Source organism: Lynx canadensis, chromosome C1 (assembly GCF_007474595.2).
Source record: "Lynx canadensis isolate LIC74 chromosome C1, mLynCan4.pri.v2, whole genome shotgun sequence".
Classification (NCBI taxonomy): Eukaryota; Metazoa; Chordata; class Mammalia; order Carnivora; family Felidae; genus Lynx; species Lynx canadensis.
In genome coordinates, this window is record NC_044310.1 from 75,465,503 (window position 1) to 75,483,497 (window position 17,995).

The 17,995-nt window shown below is 41.3% G+C and overlaps 1 protein-coding gene across 1 annotated transcript in view; it reads left to right on the top strand.

Annotated features, from left to right (window-relative positions):
- The first annotated feature begins 689 nt into the window (after window positions 1–689).
- The window catches only part of LRRC8C (leucine rich repeat containing 8 VRAC subunit C), an 82,546-nt gene continuing 65,240 nt past the window's right edge, over window positions 690–17,995 (top strand). The window contains 1 exon segment of the mRNA XM_030324035.1: window positions 690–901. The gene's annotated coding sequence lies outside the window, so the exon portion shown is untranslated.

Consider the following 17,995-nt stretch of genomic DNA (forward strand, 5'->3'; position numbering starts at 1 on the left):
CATGGGGGTTCCTGCTGGAGAGGAGCCGGGTGTCCTGGGGCTCGTGGGCTTCATGGTGCACGGATACGGGCTTTAATCTTTCTCCTCCGTCTCCCTCGGTGCGCCCCTTCCCATTCTTGTGTTCTTATGGGGTCCTTCTGTTGTCACGAGGGGCGGGAGACGAGGAGGAGGGATCATCTCTACCCAGACCCTAGTCTAGCAGGGGAGTTGCCAGAAGGGCTATTTTTAGTGGTAGCTGCTCCCCTCTAACACCCAGGGGAGGAGCTGCGGCAGTGGAGTGGCCACAGAGCGCAGAAGAGCCTCGGTTTCCCGCGCCCAGTTAGCGATGGGGGAGGTATTAGACGCAGCCCGCTCCCCGGGCAGAGGCCGCCAGGTGGCCGCCTCGAAGGCCGGAGCGGCCCCGCGGGAGAGCGCGGGAGGGTTCGTTTCCCACTTGGAGAAGAAAGCCTCCGGCGGCCGGCGGCAGCCTCGCCGACCAGTCCCGGCGTGGGGTGGTCTCCGCAGGGGAGGAAGTTCCCGGGCACGGCGGCCTGCGTCACAGCGGGGCTGGGACCGCGGGGCGGGCGGCGGCGGCGACCCCGGGGCCGGGCGCTGGGCGGCGCTGGCTGCCGCTGGCCCGGCTGCGCGCGGGGCGGCGCTGGAGGCGGCTCCGTCCGCGGCCGGGGAGGCGGAGGGGAGGAGGGCTGCGGGGCTGGGGCGGTAGCTGCGTCCCGGCTCGGAGCCCGCGAACAGGACGAGGAGGAAGACGCCGCCGTGGCCGCGGCCGCAGTGCTCCGGGCGCCACTCGCCCCGAGCAGCGGCCCCGCCGACGACCCCGCTGCCGCTGGCCGCCGCTGAGTCCGACCGGGAGACCGCTCGCAGCTCCCCAGCGCCCTCCCCGCCGGCACCCTCGCGCCCAGAGGTAAGGGCGGGGACCGCGGAGGGATGGAGAGGGGCGGCCCGCCGAGGACCGCGGGGCTCGGTCCGCTAGGTGCGCGGGAGCCACCGCTCGCCCCGCCTCGCTCGCGTCCCTGACTGCTCCCGCTCTCGGGCGCGCAGAATATGTGGTCGCCAGCCCACTGTGTGGTCCTTGGAGCCACCCGCTGCCAGGGCTCGGGGACCCGCCAGCCCCTACCCCACCCATCCCACGCCAGCCCCAGCGGCGGGGCCGGGGTCCCCAGCCTGGCGCCGAGCACAGAGCGGCCGCCGCAGGTCCTGCGGACTTGGTGGGGGGTGGGGGCACCGGGGGTGGAGGACGAGGAGGAAAGGCGGCCACCACCGGGGCGGTCGTCCTTCTTCCCTACCTGAAAACCTCCGGAGACCCCACAGCCTGGCCCTTCTGGTCTGCTCTCCCCAAGCCCCTGAAGTTAGCACTTTCAGGGAGAGAGCAGTCTGATGGTGTCCAACGCGAACGAGAGCGCGGCGCCTGCCCCTTTGCGGGACCGGAGGGGAGAGAGGGTTTAGCCGGATCCGGAGGGCCAGGTGTCTAGGCCGGCGGTTGAGACCCAAGCCAGGGTCGCCGGTCCTTCCCCTCCCAGCAGCGAGGTGGTTAGGGATGGAGTTAGCAACACCGGAACCTTAGGATGTGCTCTGTGGACTCCAATTCCTTTCTTTGCTGCTCAGACGGTTCTTTCCTCCCCCACCTTACGCCTGCCGGTGTGCATCAGATTATAGTTCCTTCAAAAGCTCACACCTTACCTAGCTCTGAATAACCACAGACACCCAGCCCACGTCCCAGGACGGATATTTCAAAGTGTGAAGACCAAACTTCGCTTGGTTTCAGATTCTTTTTAAGCATTTGAAACTCTCGGCAAACCAGTTAGGAAAACACCTGCAAGTCCCCATCCTCCTTAAAGTAAAAAAAAAAAAAAAAAAAAAAAAAAAAAAAAAAAAAAGAATCTTTGTGGGAGTGCAAATGCTGGACAAGGGGAGGCTTGAGTGACCTTATTTGTCGCAGCTCTATGGAGGAGGAATTAGTCACATACCTCTTACAGTGTAAGAAATGGAGCCTCAACCAATGGGCACATTTCCAGACAGGTATGGAGTGGTGTCCTAAGGCATCCATGAGGCTACTTCATGGACAAGTCAGGAAAATGGCATCTAGATGGGACAGGAGGCAAAGTGATGGTAACCCTCTTGTTTGGCACAACACTGCAAAATCACCCTTATGTGTGCATACATTTTTTTCTTCATTTTTAAATTATTTTTCTAAACCCAAAATGTAAGTTGAACTTCCCCAAATTTGCTCAGATCGATAAACCATGTGCTGGGCGTGTGGACACAGATGTATACAACTCTAATCTAGTATTTGCATTTCTCCTGACTTGCTCAAATAGTGAAGACCAAGAGTGTAACCCCGATTTACTTTGGAGTGATTCATTTAAATCCTGTCTTGAGGTCAGTTTGTTTTTGAGTGGTGGGACCAGCTTTGCAAGAATGGATATTTTTTGGTGGTTCGCATGATGGATTGACCACAGATCAGTCCTACCGATTTAACAATGGTATCAGAGATAGCAAGCACGTTTAACGATTTCTTAGTAACAAAATTATCAAAGTCTTTGTTAACAGTACTGTTAACAGTACTATTCTCTTATTTCCCAGATTGACTAAGTACTTTGTTTAATGGCATGTTTTAGAAGGGAATGCTTTTGGGGGGGGGGGCTTATTAGAGAGTGTAAGGGAAAAGACTGAATGGTTTTCCACTTATGTGAAGTTTCTCTTTTTAAAAAAATACCAAGTTAGCAATTTTTAAAAATTCCTGAGGTGCCCAATTTTTACCGAGTTGTTTTTATGATTTTCCAATAGTCTGTAGCATTTTTAAGTTACAGTCACCAATAACATTATAATATAGCCCAAGTTTAGAAGCAAATAGGATGGAAAGTTATACATATTTTTCCACACATTGTGTTAATGATTTAATATGGTACATTGCTATAGTGTAGCTGCTCTAGGTACCTAACATACACTATACTCAGATTCTTACAACAAATGTTTAGGGAGATGGTGACTGTCTACATTTTACAGAAGACGGTTTGTGACTTGCCCAAGACCAGAGAGCTAACTTAATGCCTGAATGAGGCCAACTCTCCTTAGCCTTAATGATGTACTTTTCTATTATCCAAAGCGGCCTTTCTTCTTTCTACATAAATTTACTGTTAATTTGCCGTAATGACTATATGAGGAAACTGAGATTGAAGAAGTAAAATCACCTGTCCATGGTTTTCCATGTAACTAGTATAGAGTAGACTTCAAATTTGGAATCCAGGGCCTTCTGTTTCTCAAACCTGTGTTCTTGCCGTTGATCTCTATTGCATGACTGATTAAGAACTTAAGGAAACATTTTACTCTTTTTCATCAGCTGTTCTCATCCACTTGACAATGATGTTCTCAGATAGGCTGCAATACACTCTCAAGTTTTTATATTCCATCCCTGAAGTGCAGGCTGTATCTCCAGCCCTAGATCACTATATGAAATGCACCCATAACCAATGAGGGTGACATTACTATGGAAGTATCCTTGAATCCACTTAATTTTTCTTAAAATATAAATCAGTCTAGATTGGCATGGGGGAAAGAGCATGGCCTCAAGATGGGAAAAGCTGGCCAAAAATTTGGCTCTACTATCAAGGAGGAGTGTAAATTAATTCATGCCGTGGAACTTTTCTGAGCCCCAGTTTCCTTATGTATAATGAGGTTAATAAAACCTGCTTAGTTGGGTTATTTTGTGGACTACGTGTAACAATCCATATACAGGACAGCTCCTGTCACCTGGTAGGTGTTCAGTAAGTGGTAAGGATTAACACCCCTGTATCCTAGCACTGATTGAAATTTCTGCTGTATTTAACTCCGTGTATATTTTACATGCACCTAGTGATTAGTCATTGCTATCAGTGATTCATTCTTCAACTATACAAACATCTAATCAAGTGTTTAGCATCTTTAACTTTTGAATCACATCCTTTTTTTGTAGTCCTGACTTAAAAACATTTGCTCACCTAATGCAGTTTTTTCTTTGCTCCATTCTGCATATTTTTTTTTAGAACTTCACTAGCCATATTTCAGTGAGTTGGAATTTGTAATTTTTGGCAAACACACTTTCCTGTTTTCTGCCTCTCCTGATTTCTCAGCCTTGCTTATCACTCAAGGCACCATGACAATCCCAGTATCTTCCTACCACATACCTCACCCTTGACCAGATCTCTACTAGCTGTATCTTCTTCAAGGCCCAGCCTAAATGCTGCCTCCTTCCTGAGCCCATATACCTCCCATTGCAAATCCTTTCTCAGTTGAGGGCACCTGGGTGATTCAGTCGGTTAAGCGTCCGACTCTTGATTTCAGCTCAAGTCATGATCTCACGGGAGAGTGGGGCTCTGAAGTCATTCTTGGCTTTCTCGTGTTCTGTTCCTTGCTCCAGTTCCCTGGGGATCATAGACTGGGCTTCTGGTGTTCAGTCTCAGAAGCCACGAGCATTAGGGGAGCTTGGCTTCTTTGTATATTGACTTCTTTTTTTTTTAATTTTTTTTTTCAACGTTTATTTATTTTTGGGACAGAGAGAGACAGAGCATGAACGGGGGAGGGGCAGAGAGAGAGGGAGACACAGAATCGGAAACAGGCTCCAGGCTCCGAGCCATCAGCCCAGAGCCCGACGCGGGGCTCGAACTCACGGACCGCGAGATCGTGACCTGGCTGAAGTCGGACGCTTAACCGACTGCGCCACCCAGGCGCCCCTGTATATTGACTTCTTTCAGCATCTGGAGCTCATCGGCTCTGTACGCTCCCTTCCCTTCAAACGACTCATCCTCATCACCTGTAGCTTTTGCTTTGACTATAGTGTTCTTTTTCCTTTCCTTCACCCTCAAACCTCCAGTAATATATTTATTTTTCAGCATCTTTTCTCTTGATTTTTGGAGCTGCACTGAAGCCTCCCTCAGGGCAGAAGCCTTATCTGTCTTGTGCACGTCTGTATCCACAGCACCTGCACAGTGCCTGAGACATAGCTGCTCAAGATATAGTCACGGGATAAGTATATGGTATATGTGACAGGAACATTTCTAACCTACTAGCTGGGGATGTATCTTTTCCCCTTTCTATTGCTTTAAATTCTGATTATGAAATTTGATAGTGTAACTAGAAGTTATCCTTCTTAGGGTCATGAAATATGTATATGGAAATACTTCTATGTGTGATTGGAAATTAGGAGCAAAATATGAAGTCAGGACTCCAAAATAAATCCTGGACAAATGTCACTAAATAAGCTAAATATATGAAAGGTCATGAGTCCTATGAGTTCATTCTGTGTATTTGAAGACCTTGTCGCATCAATACAAATTAAGTAGTCTTTCTTAAATATTGTTGAGGCTTAGACAATTGAAGCCACTTTAAATATGGTTTTTTTTTTCTTTTTTGAAATGGGAAAAATATAATCCAACTTCTGGAAAAAAATATTAGAGGATTAATCTAATAACACCTTGATTTTTTCAAAATAACTGTGAGAATAGCTTCATTAGGAAAACACCATCAGGCTAATTTGTATTATTTCCCTTGACCTTAGGTCCAGGATAATATTATTATCAGCAAAGTTAGGAAATACTGTCCAGCATACACAACTTTGTAGTTAATGCAAAGCTATGTGGATCTGTGTAATCAGAGAGTGGTTAAAGTTGAGGAGCTAGCCGGAGGTATGTCTGGGCTTTGGATCTGAGTTGAGGGCTTAGGCATTTTATCTACGAATCTGGATGGCATAACAGAAAACATGTATCTGATATTTCTTTAAATGGCTCCATGGTGAATAGAGTAGCTTGGTGTTGAAGCAAGGATTGGAAATGAGCTTGGCAAAATTAAAATAAAATAAAAGGAAATAGTCAAAAATAAGCAATAAAATTTACTTAAGGAAAGCATATGATTATATCTTGAAGGACAATAAACAAGCCTACCATACGAATATGCCAGAGTTTTGTTTGGGTATGTTCATTTCTGTATCACCAGTATTTAGAATAGTGTATTTGTTAACGTTTTATTTTAGTCTGACATATAAGAAAAAAGGTTTCTGATATGTCAGCTTGAAAATTCATTCTTACTAAGGCCATTTTATAAAAGTAATGGATGGTCAGATACAATTGTGAGACCAAATACAAAATGTGCGTTAAAGGTTACTAGACTCTTGACTTACAGTCAGCAATTAACTGGGTCACTGGGTAGCTGGTTTCCAAGCATAAGTCTTATCCCCACTCCACATTATACAGGAGGCTAGCAAATGTAATAATGATGAAAAAATTAAAGACATAAAAGATTAGAAAGGATGTAGCAAAAATATCTCTCCCTATAAACTTTGTGATTAGAAATTAGGATTCCAGAGGCACCTGGGTGGCTCAGTCGGTTGTGTCTGACTCTTGACTTCAGCTCAGGTCATGATCTCATGGTTCATGAGTTCAAGCCCAGCATCAGGCTCCGCATGACAGTGCAGAGCCTGCTTGGGATTCTCTCTGTCTCCCTCTCCCCCACCCCTGCTCATGCTCTCTTTCTCTCAAAAAAAGAAAGAAAGAAGAGAAGATTCCATAATCTAAGGAATCTACAAAGCAGCAACTAACAATAAGTGCCCCACTAATCTCTAACTGAATTGCAGGTATTCAAAATTTACCAAAAATCTTAGAAGTAAATATGTTGTCAGTCACTATTTCAGTCGGCCCTTGTATGTAAACATGTAGATGATTTTACTTGTCCTGAGAGTGTACCTAACATTATAGTCACATTAATAACATTTTACCTATCAGGACGCCTGGGTGGTTTAGTCGGTTGAGCTTCCGACTCTTGATTTGTGCTCAGGTCATGATCCTAGAGTTCTGGGATCAAGTCCTGTGTTGAGCTTCATGCTGAGCATGGAGCCTGCTTGAGATTCTTTCTCTCTCCCTCTCCCTGACTCATGCTCTCTCTGTCTCTAAAATAATTTTTTTTTAAATAACATCTAACCTATTGACTTTTTTTTCTGCTTGATAGCTTTCCCCATAATGTGATTGCAATAAACAGAGCAGCCTACTGTTGACCTAATTAAGGAATTAGGGAGCAAATCAATTAAAGCTAATGATTGCTAGCATCTCTATTACTTATGAATGCCATAATCTGGCTTGTAGGAGAGGGAGCAAACCTTTGATGCCACCTGGATACTGTCTAGTGTGTGTCAAATATGTCCTGAGTGTAAAAAATCTTTTCTTCATTGCTTCAAATTTGGAACATAAAAGAACAATTATAAAATGTCATATAAGAATACAGATGCTCAGTGACAAGAGAAGCCATATTGTTGGTAGTCGTATTTACTAACAACTAAATCGGAAAGTTATACAACATGTCAGAATTTTAATATCTCTAGAGGCCAGGAATCTCTTATTACTCCGCTTGTTTGCTTTCAGTTATTTATAACTTAGGAATACCAAAAAGCAGTACAAAAGCAAAAAACTAATTGCCCCTTTTGAAATAATACATGGGGCTGGGTGAAGAAAAAAATAACTTGCTATCTGGGTAGGATATATAAGCAAATGATTTTACAGCCTCATACTGAGAAAAGGTCATCTCAGAAATAATTTTTCTTTTGGGGCACCTGGGTGGCTCAGTCAGTTAAGCTCTTGATTTTGGCTCAAGTCATGATCTCATGATTGAGCATGGAGCTTGCTTGCAATTCTTTCTCTCTCACTCTGTCTCCCCTCCCCCCATACATAAGTAAACTTTAAATAATAATAATAATTATTTTTCTTTCTCAGTTATCAGTTATCTATTAAGCTCTTTCAAAAAATAATTGTATCTCAGTATATGTTATTTATCATATAAATTGCATAAGCTAAGCACTGGGGATGACAGTATTTAAAATGGGAAACTTTACTTTTTGAGATAAAATTAACTTTATAAAGCGTGTTATAAAACAGTGTTTATAATCATTATTTGAATGTTATGAAGAATAAATTATGTTTGTATATATGATATGTAAATTTAAATTATCACATGATAGTACTTTGTCAAAGATTATTCATTATCTAATTGTTTTTAATGTTTGTTTATTTTGAGAGAGAGCACATGTATGCACATGTGTGTGCACAGGGAAGGGGCAGAGAGAGACAATCCCAGGTAGGCTTCATGCTCGATCTCATGCAGCTCAGAGCCTGCAGCCTGCTTCAGATTCTGTGTCTCCCTCTCTATGCCCCTCCCCTACTCGCACTCTGCCTCTCTCGCTCAAAAATAAACAAACATTAAAAAAATTAAAAAAATATATATATATATCAAAGAAATACAACATCCATTGTTTCACATTATCGTAGCATTGCCTAAAATTTACAACCATCATTAGAGAAATAGTTATAATGGTTGTATGAATGCTTATACCATTGAATGGTTATAATTCAATTTTGAACATATCTACAAGCACTTAAACTTTTAGTGTAAATAATGATCTGATCTGTGAGATAAATACAAGGAATTTAGTAACTTCCAATTAAATATACATCTTATCAGAGAATGTATCAATCATGCATAAGCTAAAATACATTTTAACAACTTTATTGAGATATGTTGTATACTATAATACTTGTTTAAAGTATACAATTCAGTGGTTTTTAGTACAGTTACAGAATTCTTCAGTATAATCTAATTTTACAACAGTTTCATCACTCCGAAAAGAAACCTGTACCCATTGGCTATCACTCCCCACTGTACCCTCCCACTTCTCTTCCTCCTGAGCTGTCAAAAGACACCAATCTGTTTTCTATATCTATAGATTTGCCTACTGTGCACACATTTCATGTAAATGGTATCCTACAATATGTGATCTTTTCTGAGTGTCTTCTTTCATTTAGCATACATTTGAGGTTTATCCATGTTGTAATATCTATCAGTAGTCCTTGCCTTTGTACTGCCAAACAATATTGTATAGATATGCCATATTTTCTTTATCCATTTATCAGTTGCTAGACATTTAGGTTGTTCTGAGAAATACTCCTATGAATGTTCATATACAAGTTTCTCTGTGGACATAGGTTTTCATTTCTCTGTTGGATAGATGCATGTGGAAATAGAATTGCTGGGTTGTATGCAACTGTGTGTTTAAAATTTTGATGTAAATGAGTTTGATGTAAATGAGTATAATTTTTGCATCATATCCCAAATTAGAATAAAATCAGGGCTGAGGCATTTAACTGGCTCTTTAATGAAAATTAACAAGATAGTTTAATTTGTCTAAGTATTCATCATCAGAAGTATCCATTGAATTTTGAATTTTAATATAATTCAGCCACAGTTTGCAAAGTACTAGTAAAGTGCAACTAAAATCTCTTTAAATTTTGGAATAACAGTTCTGGTTAAGAAATATGAAAAGGCCTGCTGAAGACTGACTACATAATTATTTGTATATTTTCTGGTTCCTTATCCTTAGCGACCGGGACACCACCCATTAACGCCAAACTTCCCTTTTGTGCATTTTTTTCCTCTTTTTATTGTAGGGTGGAGGGGGATATTTTTCATATTCCCTTAGTCTAGAAGTATGTAAGTGTTTATTAGCTTCTGCCTAAAAAATGTGAACTCCATTCATTTTCAAGTCTACAGTCTTGTTAGTTTCTCTCTGGAAAGAGGGAAAGTCACCTATGAAAGTAAAATACCTCTCATTGGTTAACATTTTTTTCAGGCACTGCTCTTTTGCATGGGATGGTGATGGAGAGACTACCTTGGTAAATTGGACCCGTTTCAGTCTATTTAGTACTATTCTTTTAATTCACTGTCAGACCAAGACCTGGCAGAAATTTCCCCTAACCTTTTCTCTTCACACCCTTGTGAAATCACCCAGACACATTTCCCTTTTCCCTTCCTTTCAAAGTGAATCTATTTGTTTAAACAGGTATTCTCCTAACACACAAAAGACGAACTCCTGCAACCACTGAACCTTCATTCTTAGAGATGTTCTGAGCAAGTGGGAAGCTAACGCCTCATAGGGGCCCAAAGGACTCACTCACCATAAAAGCAGAACACTATAAATAACCACTTCCAGATACAGGCAAATGAACAGAAAACCCCTGAATAAATTCCTACATGCAATTTTAACTTTTAGACAAATGTAAATATATGCACAAACCCACTGCAACCAAGACACAAAATAACTTAAGGCTTCTGTGAATGTTGTCAAAGGATAATTTTCAAAAAGTTGAACATGACTCTTAATATAGAATGAACATGTCGAGGAATTATTCAGGTTCTTAATAAAGAAGCCAGCTGGTTCAAAGAGCGTTCAAGGAACTATCTGAAAAAAGAATGTTAGAATAACATTTCTCAGTTAGATACAAAAATTAGGTAGAGTCCTTCAGGGCTATTAAAACACACACACACACACACACACACACACACACACACACACACACACACAAACCAGTGTTTGTTTGTTTCCTACTGGACAAAAATCTACAAGTCTGGAATTGAATCAGCAATAATTAGCAAGTCAAAGAAAGCTATATTCCCTAAATAACCTTTGGGTGAGCCAGTTAAACAGTTCTTTAATATTACCTTGAAAGAGTGTACTGCCTTCCCTTTGTCTCATTTCTAAGTTTTGGATACTTTGTTTCTTAACAATGCATACGTTTGCTCATCCTCAACTTTCTTTCTAAGGGCTTTGATTGTTCTTAGTAAAATAACAGACATTCAGCCATGGAGTGTGTCAAATACAAAACACTGGCCATAGAAATCCTCAAACTTCAAACATGGAACAGAAACTTTGGGTTCTACCCTTGACTTCTCTTCTAGGGAATCCTTTGTGTCAGTATACCTCTCTAACTTCATTCTGGGGAGGAGTTCTATTTTAACTTCACCCCCAAGTGCAGCCAATTCTTAGGGCCCAAACTGCTCTCCAGGCTCTCAACTTGGATGACAAGTTATCTAAGTCTCGTAGGGTGAGATTCCTTTCCGATGGCCTTTAGACTTTCGCATTGAAGTGCTTAAATTGCAGCAAAAACTCCAAGGTTCAGGAAGAGAAACATACAGGATCTCATTGGCAAACATGCCTTGAGGGTCCTTGATCCAGAGGCTGCCCACAGCTCTGCTTCTTTTGAATCTCCATTGAAACTTCAAGAACCATTCCACTAGGAATTGGCAAACTGTGACCCATGTAGTTTGAGGTCTGCAACCTGTTTTTATCTGGCTCACTTGCTGAAATTAGTTTCTATGTTTTGGAAGGTTGTTTAAAATTTTTTAAAAAGAATATGCAACACAGATTATATGTGACCTGAAAAGCCTAAATACTTATTGTCTCTCCCTTTATAGAACAAGATTACTTATCTCTTCATTTACTAAAAACAAAAACAAAAACAAAACAAAACAAAAAAAAACCCCGACTTCATTGTTAGTATGTAACAAACTTCTTGAAAGGGAAAAGCTCCCTAGTAGGCTAATTTAAAGATTTGCTCTTGGTGGGGACATTTTATGGGAGAAAAGAATGGTTAGAAAAGCATTAGATTCAACATCAGAAGAAAATAATATTGGTTAAAGGCTACTAAACGTGGTTGACAGCCGGTCAACTGTGTGGGTGGTAACTGATTTCCCAGAACAAGTCTTAATGTCATTAAAGTTCATGAGACTCAACTACTTAAGCATTGTATCGAGAGCACATTTCTTTCTGGGAGGAGGTTGCAAGTTATATCAGACAAACAGATTAGGAACAATTTTTCTTTTACAAGGCAATGTATTGTATATTTTAAAAGCATACCCAGGATGCAGTAAAAGAAAAGCAGACTCTAGGAACCTCTGACGCCACACTAGCTCTTACGGTTTAATTTAGGACTACACAAATAAGCAGGAAGATGAAAAATTTGGAAGGAAGTCAGAAGACCATCACAAAGAGGATTAAATTAAAACATTGAAAAACTGAATCTATGTGGAAAAAATGAAAAGAATTGGGATGTTTCAGCTCAGATTAAGAGGATGAGGAGAAATGTTACAATTACTTCCAAGGGTATAAAGGGGTCTCCAACTGAGTGTGAAGAGTGATTATACATCTCTTCTCAAAAGAGGTAAAAATTTAATCTGCGGAATGAGGATGACATCAAGACATCAGCCTTTACACGAATTTTCATAGAGGTTGGGTCTTTAAGATACTTTAAAAATAGAGTAGCATTGGGGCTCTCTGTCATGGGTTGAATATGGTCTTGCCTGAAGGTTTAGCCAGATAATCCCTTGAGATCATGTATTTTTCATTTAAGACTATATTGGGTGCAAACCATCAGACCTGCTATCCTTTGAGGAGATTAAAAACCAGCCATTATCCCTGAAGACTTACTCTGTGGCAGAGGGGGTAAGGCAAACAAATACTTGCATGGCAAAGGTAAGGGACAGTACTACCACAGGGGGACAAGGAAATATTTGCATGTATTGAATTATCCAGAAAGGGAAACAATTAAAAATATGGCTCAGAAGGCGAAGACCTGGACTCGGGGACGGAGCCATCCACATCTGCGGAAAGAGCAATCTAGGCAGAGTGAACAGCAGGTACAAAGGTGTATCCTTGGCATGATGGAGGAACAGCGAGAAGGCCAAAGTGAGAGGAGGGCACTGAGCAAGGGGGAGAGTAGTAGTTGTTAAATGAGGATGTTGTAGGCTCATGGAGTATCTTGTCCACTTCTTCTAAAAAAAAAAAATTTTTTTTATTTTTAAGTTATCTCTACACCCAGTGTAGGGCTTGAACTCACAACCCAGAGATCAAGAGTCACATGCTCCACCGACTGAGCCAGCGAAGAACCCTCCCCTTTTTAAAATATTTATTTATTTTTGGGAGAATGCAAGAAGGGGAGGGAAAGGGCAAGGGGGACAGAGGATCCAAAGTGGGCTTTGCGCAAACAGCAGCCAGCCCAATGTGGGGCTCAAACTCAGGAACCATGTGATCCCAACCTGAGCCAAAGTCATGACACTCAACCCACTGAGCCACCTAGATGCCCCAGCAGCCGCCTCCCCCCCCCCCTTTTTTAAAGATTTTATTTTTGTCCACTTCTACTCGGGTGAAATGAGGAGCCGTTAGAGGATTGTGAGGAAATGAGGGTCAAAATCCAACTTGACTTTTAAAAGGATCACTCTGGTGGCAGTGTAGAGAAGCCCTTAGCTAATTTTTTGGCCTCAGGGCCTTTCACTCTTAAAAAATTATTTGGGAATGCAAGCTGGTGCAGCCACTCTGGAAAACAGTATGGGGGTTCCTCAAAAAAACTAAAAATAGAACTACCCTACGACCCAGCAATTGCACTACTAGGTATTTATCCAAGGGATACAGGTGTACTCTTTTGAAGGGACACATGCACCCCCATGTTTATAGCAGCACTATCAACAATAGCCAAAGTATGGAAAGAGCCCAAATGTCCATCGATGGATGGATGAATGGATAAAGAAAATGTGGTATGTGTACACACACACACACACACACACACACACACACACACACACACAATGGAGTATTACTCCGCAATCAAAAAGAATAAAATCTTGCCATTTGCAACTACGTGGATGGAACTAGAGGGTATTAAGCTAAGTGAAATTAGAGAAAGACAAATATCATACGACTTCACTCATATGAGGACTCTAAGAAACAGAGTCCTCTAAGAAACAGATGGACATAAGGGAAGGGAAACTAATATAAAAACAGGGAGGGGGGGGCGCCTGGGTGGCGCAGTCGGTTAAGCGTCCGACTTCAGCCAGGTCACGATCTCGCGGTCCGTGAGTTCGAGCCCCGCGTCAGGCTCTGGGCTGATGGCTCAGAGCCTGGAGCCTGTTTCCGATTCTGTGTCTCCCTCTCTCTCTGCCCCTCCCCCGTTCATGCTCTGTCTCTCTCCCAAAAATAAACGTTGAAAAAAAAAATTAAAAAAAAAAATTAAAAAAAAAAAAAAACAGGGGGGGGGGACAAAACAGAAGAGACTCATAAATATGGAGAACAAACTGAGGGTTACTGGAGGGGGTGTGGGAGGGAGGATGGGCTAAATGGGTAAGGGGCACTAAGGAATCTACTCCTGAAATCATTGTTGCACTATATGCTGACTAATTTGGATGTAAATTTTAAAAAATAAAATTAAAAAAATAAAATGAAGTTATGAAGCAAATCATGGAGACCCTGATAGGAATCCAGGACTCCAAGCTCATAGGCCAGGGTTCTGTCCTCTTCATCAGTAGCTACCAAACATATGAAGGGTATGGATTGTTAAAAGCACAGATTTCTCTTAACTCTAGAGAACAAACTGATGGTTACCAGAGGGGAAGTGGATGGGGGGATGGGTGAAATAGGTGATGGGGATTAAAGAGTACACTTTTCATGATGAGCACTGAATAATGTATAGAATTGTTGAATTGCTATATTGTACACCTTAAATTAATATAACACTGTATGTTAACTATATTGGAATTTAAAAGCTTAATTAAAAAGTGGAAAAAAATTTTTTAAATTATTGAAATTTTTATATAGTTAAAAAATTATATAAAGACAGAGCTTTGTGTGGTTTATATCTGTAGATATCTACCATATTAGGAATTTAAAACTAAGTTTTTATTTTAAAATAACATTAATAAAGCCACTACATGTTAACACAGAGAACATTTTCTAATGAAAATAACTATATTTTCACCCAAAAAAGAGAAAATGACAGTGTTTACATTTTTACAATTTCTTCAGTGTCTGGCATTCAGTCTGTTCACTATCACATGTCATGTAGCTTCTAGAAAACTCCCTTGTATACTCATGAGAAAATGAGAATTAAAAAAGCAGGTAATGTGTAGTATTCTTTGAACTTACTGATTTCCTGAAAAGGCACACTTTGAGAAACAGAGGCAGAGAAGAGACTAGGTTATAGGAGGCAAGCAGGTAAGCACGGAGACTATTAGGAAGCTGTTGCAGTAAACCACACGAGATACGCTGGTGGCTCAGGTCCTAGCGATAAGTGTAATGAGAAATGTTCCTATTCTGGAGATACTGTAAAGGTGGGCCCGGTAGGTTTGCAGACACAATAGACCTGGATTTGAGAGAATAAAGTCGGAATTCAAGGTTTTGGACCAGAGGAACTGAAATGTAGAAGATGTGGGAAGAGCAGATTTGGGGGTGAAATGAAGGATTGTTTTGGACTGATTGATTTTGAAATGCCTATTAAACACTCAATGGTAAATGTCAAGTCTGCAGCTGAATATCTATTTCTTTTTTAATTTTTTTTAACGTTTATTTTTGAGACAGAGAGAGACAGAGCATGAACAGGGGAGGGGCAGAGAGAGAGGGAGACACAGAATCTGAAACAGGCTCCAGGCTCTGAGCTGTCAGCACAGAGCCCGACGCGGGGCTCGAACTCACAGACCGTGAGATCATGACCTGAGCCGAAGTCGGACGCTTAACCGACCAAGCCACCCAGGCGCCCTAGCTGAATGTCTAAAGCTGGGATTTAAGAGAGGGATTTTTTAATTGCCTTTACATCCCTCTGTACTTTTTTTGTTTGTTTCAAGTTATTATTTAAATTCTAGTTAGTTAACATATAGGGTAATATTGGTTTCAGGAGTAAAATTTAGTGACTTATATGCAACACCCAGTGCTTTTCACAAGTGCCTCCTTAAAACCCACCTGTCACCCATCTAGCCCATCCCACTCCCACCTCCCTCCATCAACCCTGCATTTGTTCTTTATAATTGAGAGTCTCTTATGGTTTGCTTCTCTCTTTTCCCCTCCTCCCCCTATGTTCATCTGTTTTATTTCTTAAATTTTACATGTGAGTGTAAGTTTTCTGAACATTTCAGAGTCTAAAATCTATTATTTATTCTCTCAGAATTGAAAGTTAGTTTGGCTGGATACTGAACTCTAAATTAACAATTACTTTTGAGGGCACCAAGTAGCTCAGTCAGTTAAGCATCGGACTCTTGATCTCAGCTCAGGTCTTGATCTCAGGGTCGTGAGTTTGAGCCCTGCATTCAAAACAACAACAAAAAACTATTTCACTAAGAATTCTAAAGTTTTTTTTTTTTTTTAACCATTATCTTCTGGTGTTCAGTGTTGTTACTGAAAAGTCTTATGCTGATTTGAATTTTGTTTCTTTGTATGTACTCTCTAACCTTCTCTCTCACAGAAGCTTTTAGGATCTTCTCTTTATGCCTAAAGTTCTGAAATCTCATGATGGTACAGGTGTTTATATGCATTCGTTGTGCTGGACACTTTAGTCAGCCTTTTTAAATATTGAGTCTCATATCCTGCAGTTTGGGGGAATTTTCTTGCAATAATTCCCTGCTCATTTTATCTTTTTACTTTTTACAAATAAGATTTCCATTTTCAGCTATCAGACTCTTTACAAATACAATTTCTGTTTTCAGCTATCAGATCTGGAATCTATATTTCTGTTTTTTCTTCCCTTTGCCTTTTTGACTTTACAGTGAATTTCCTCCAGGTTGCAATCTAACCCTTAGATTGACTTTTTTATTATCTTATTTTTAATTTCCAAGTTTCTTCTGATGTGTTTATTTTATGGACACAGTATCTTCTACTAGCGCTCTGAGAATATTAAATATAGGTTGGAGTCTTTTAAGTGTGATCTGTTACAATCTGCTTTGTGTGTTTCTCCTGCTTTTGGTTTTTCTGTGTGTTCATTCACTCTTGATTATGTGTTTGTTTAGATCCGTCTTTCAGGTTGGAGGCATTCCCCAGAGATGGCTGGTAATCTGTAATGGTGTGTTCATATTTAATAATGAAGCCTAGAAAGCTGTTTAGGAGTACTGTGGGAGTTGTAGAATTTTTCTACCAAAGAGCTTCATAATAGGTGTTAAGATGGTAAGCAGCCCTTTTCTGGAAGGCTTCCAGTTAGACGTCATTGTGCCAGAATTACAATACCTCACATCTCACTGCCTTTCAAGATCATGTCTACATCATCTTTATCCCTCATGCAACCCATTAGTCTGTGTGTGTGTGTGTGTGTGTGTGTGTGTGTGTGTGTGTTTAATAGTGTGTATTGGCTGAACATATAGGCATGTGGTTCTGTTTTATTATTGTAACAAGCACCAGGGCACTAGGACTGGTCTAATACAGTATAGTCAGTAGTAGAGTTTGGTCTAGAACATTGAACGTCCAGTCTAATATTCTTTCTACAAGTAATGCTGTTCATACTGTCTATCAGAGCCTCCCTCGGGATAGAAGAGATTTTTCAGAAATCAGACTTTCAGAATTTCAGCTCGTTTCATAAATCTGGAGTAGAGCCAGAAGCATTGTTTGAAGCACCAAATTTCATTTATTATCTTGTATTTTAACTCTAAAATGCACATTAAACCACACCCTTGTTGGTTTCAATGTGACACTTTCTTTTCATCCAAAATCTTTGAGTAGAGGGACACCTGGGTGGCTCAGTCGGTTAAGTGTCCGGCTTCAGTTCAGGTCACGATCTCACGGTTTGTGAGTTCGAGCCCCACGTCGGGCTCTGTGCTGACACCTTGGAGCCTGGAACCTGCTTCCAATTCTGTGTCTCCTTCTCTCTCTCTGCCCCTCCCCCACTTTTGCTCTGTCTCTCTCTGTTTATCAAAAATAAATAAATGTAAAAAAAAATTTAATCTTTTGAGTGAAGCCAGTGTGCCTGGAAAATATGCCGTGTGGAACCTATGACTTCTCACACTCCCTAGCTGGCATGCGTTCACCTCCTCCAGTGTGAGCAGTGTCACATGCAACTAAAGAGTTAAGTTATGAATGCAAGTACTGTCAAAATCTCTGCCTCCTCCATCCCTAATAGTGACAAACAAGAAAGGACATTCTCTCTCATACTAGTAGGAACACAGTCATGTGGATCTATGATGTCAAGAGTTCATCTTCCACATGTCTTGATGCTCCGCTCTTGCTATTGTGTATCCCTCACTGGCATGGTTGAAGATCCTGAATACTAAACCTTCATCCCAGCTTAGAAGAGGGGAGGAGGATATGTTAAGGGTAAACTCCTTGCTTTTAAGGACACAACTCAGAATTGACTATATTTTTTCTTTTTATATTTCACTGGCTAGAACTAAGTCACATGGTCAC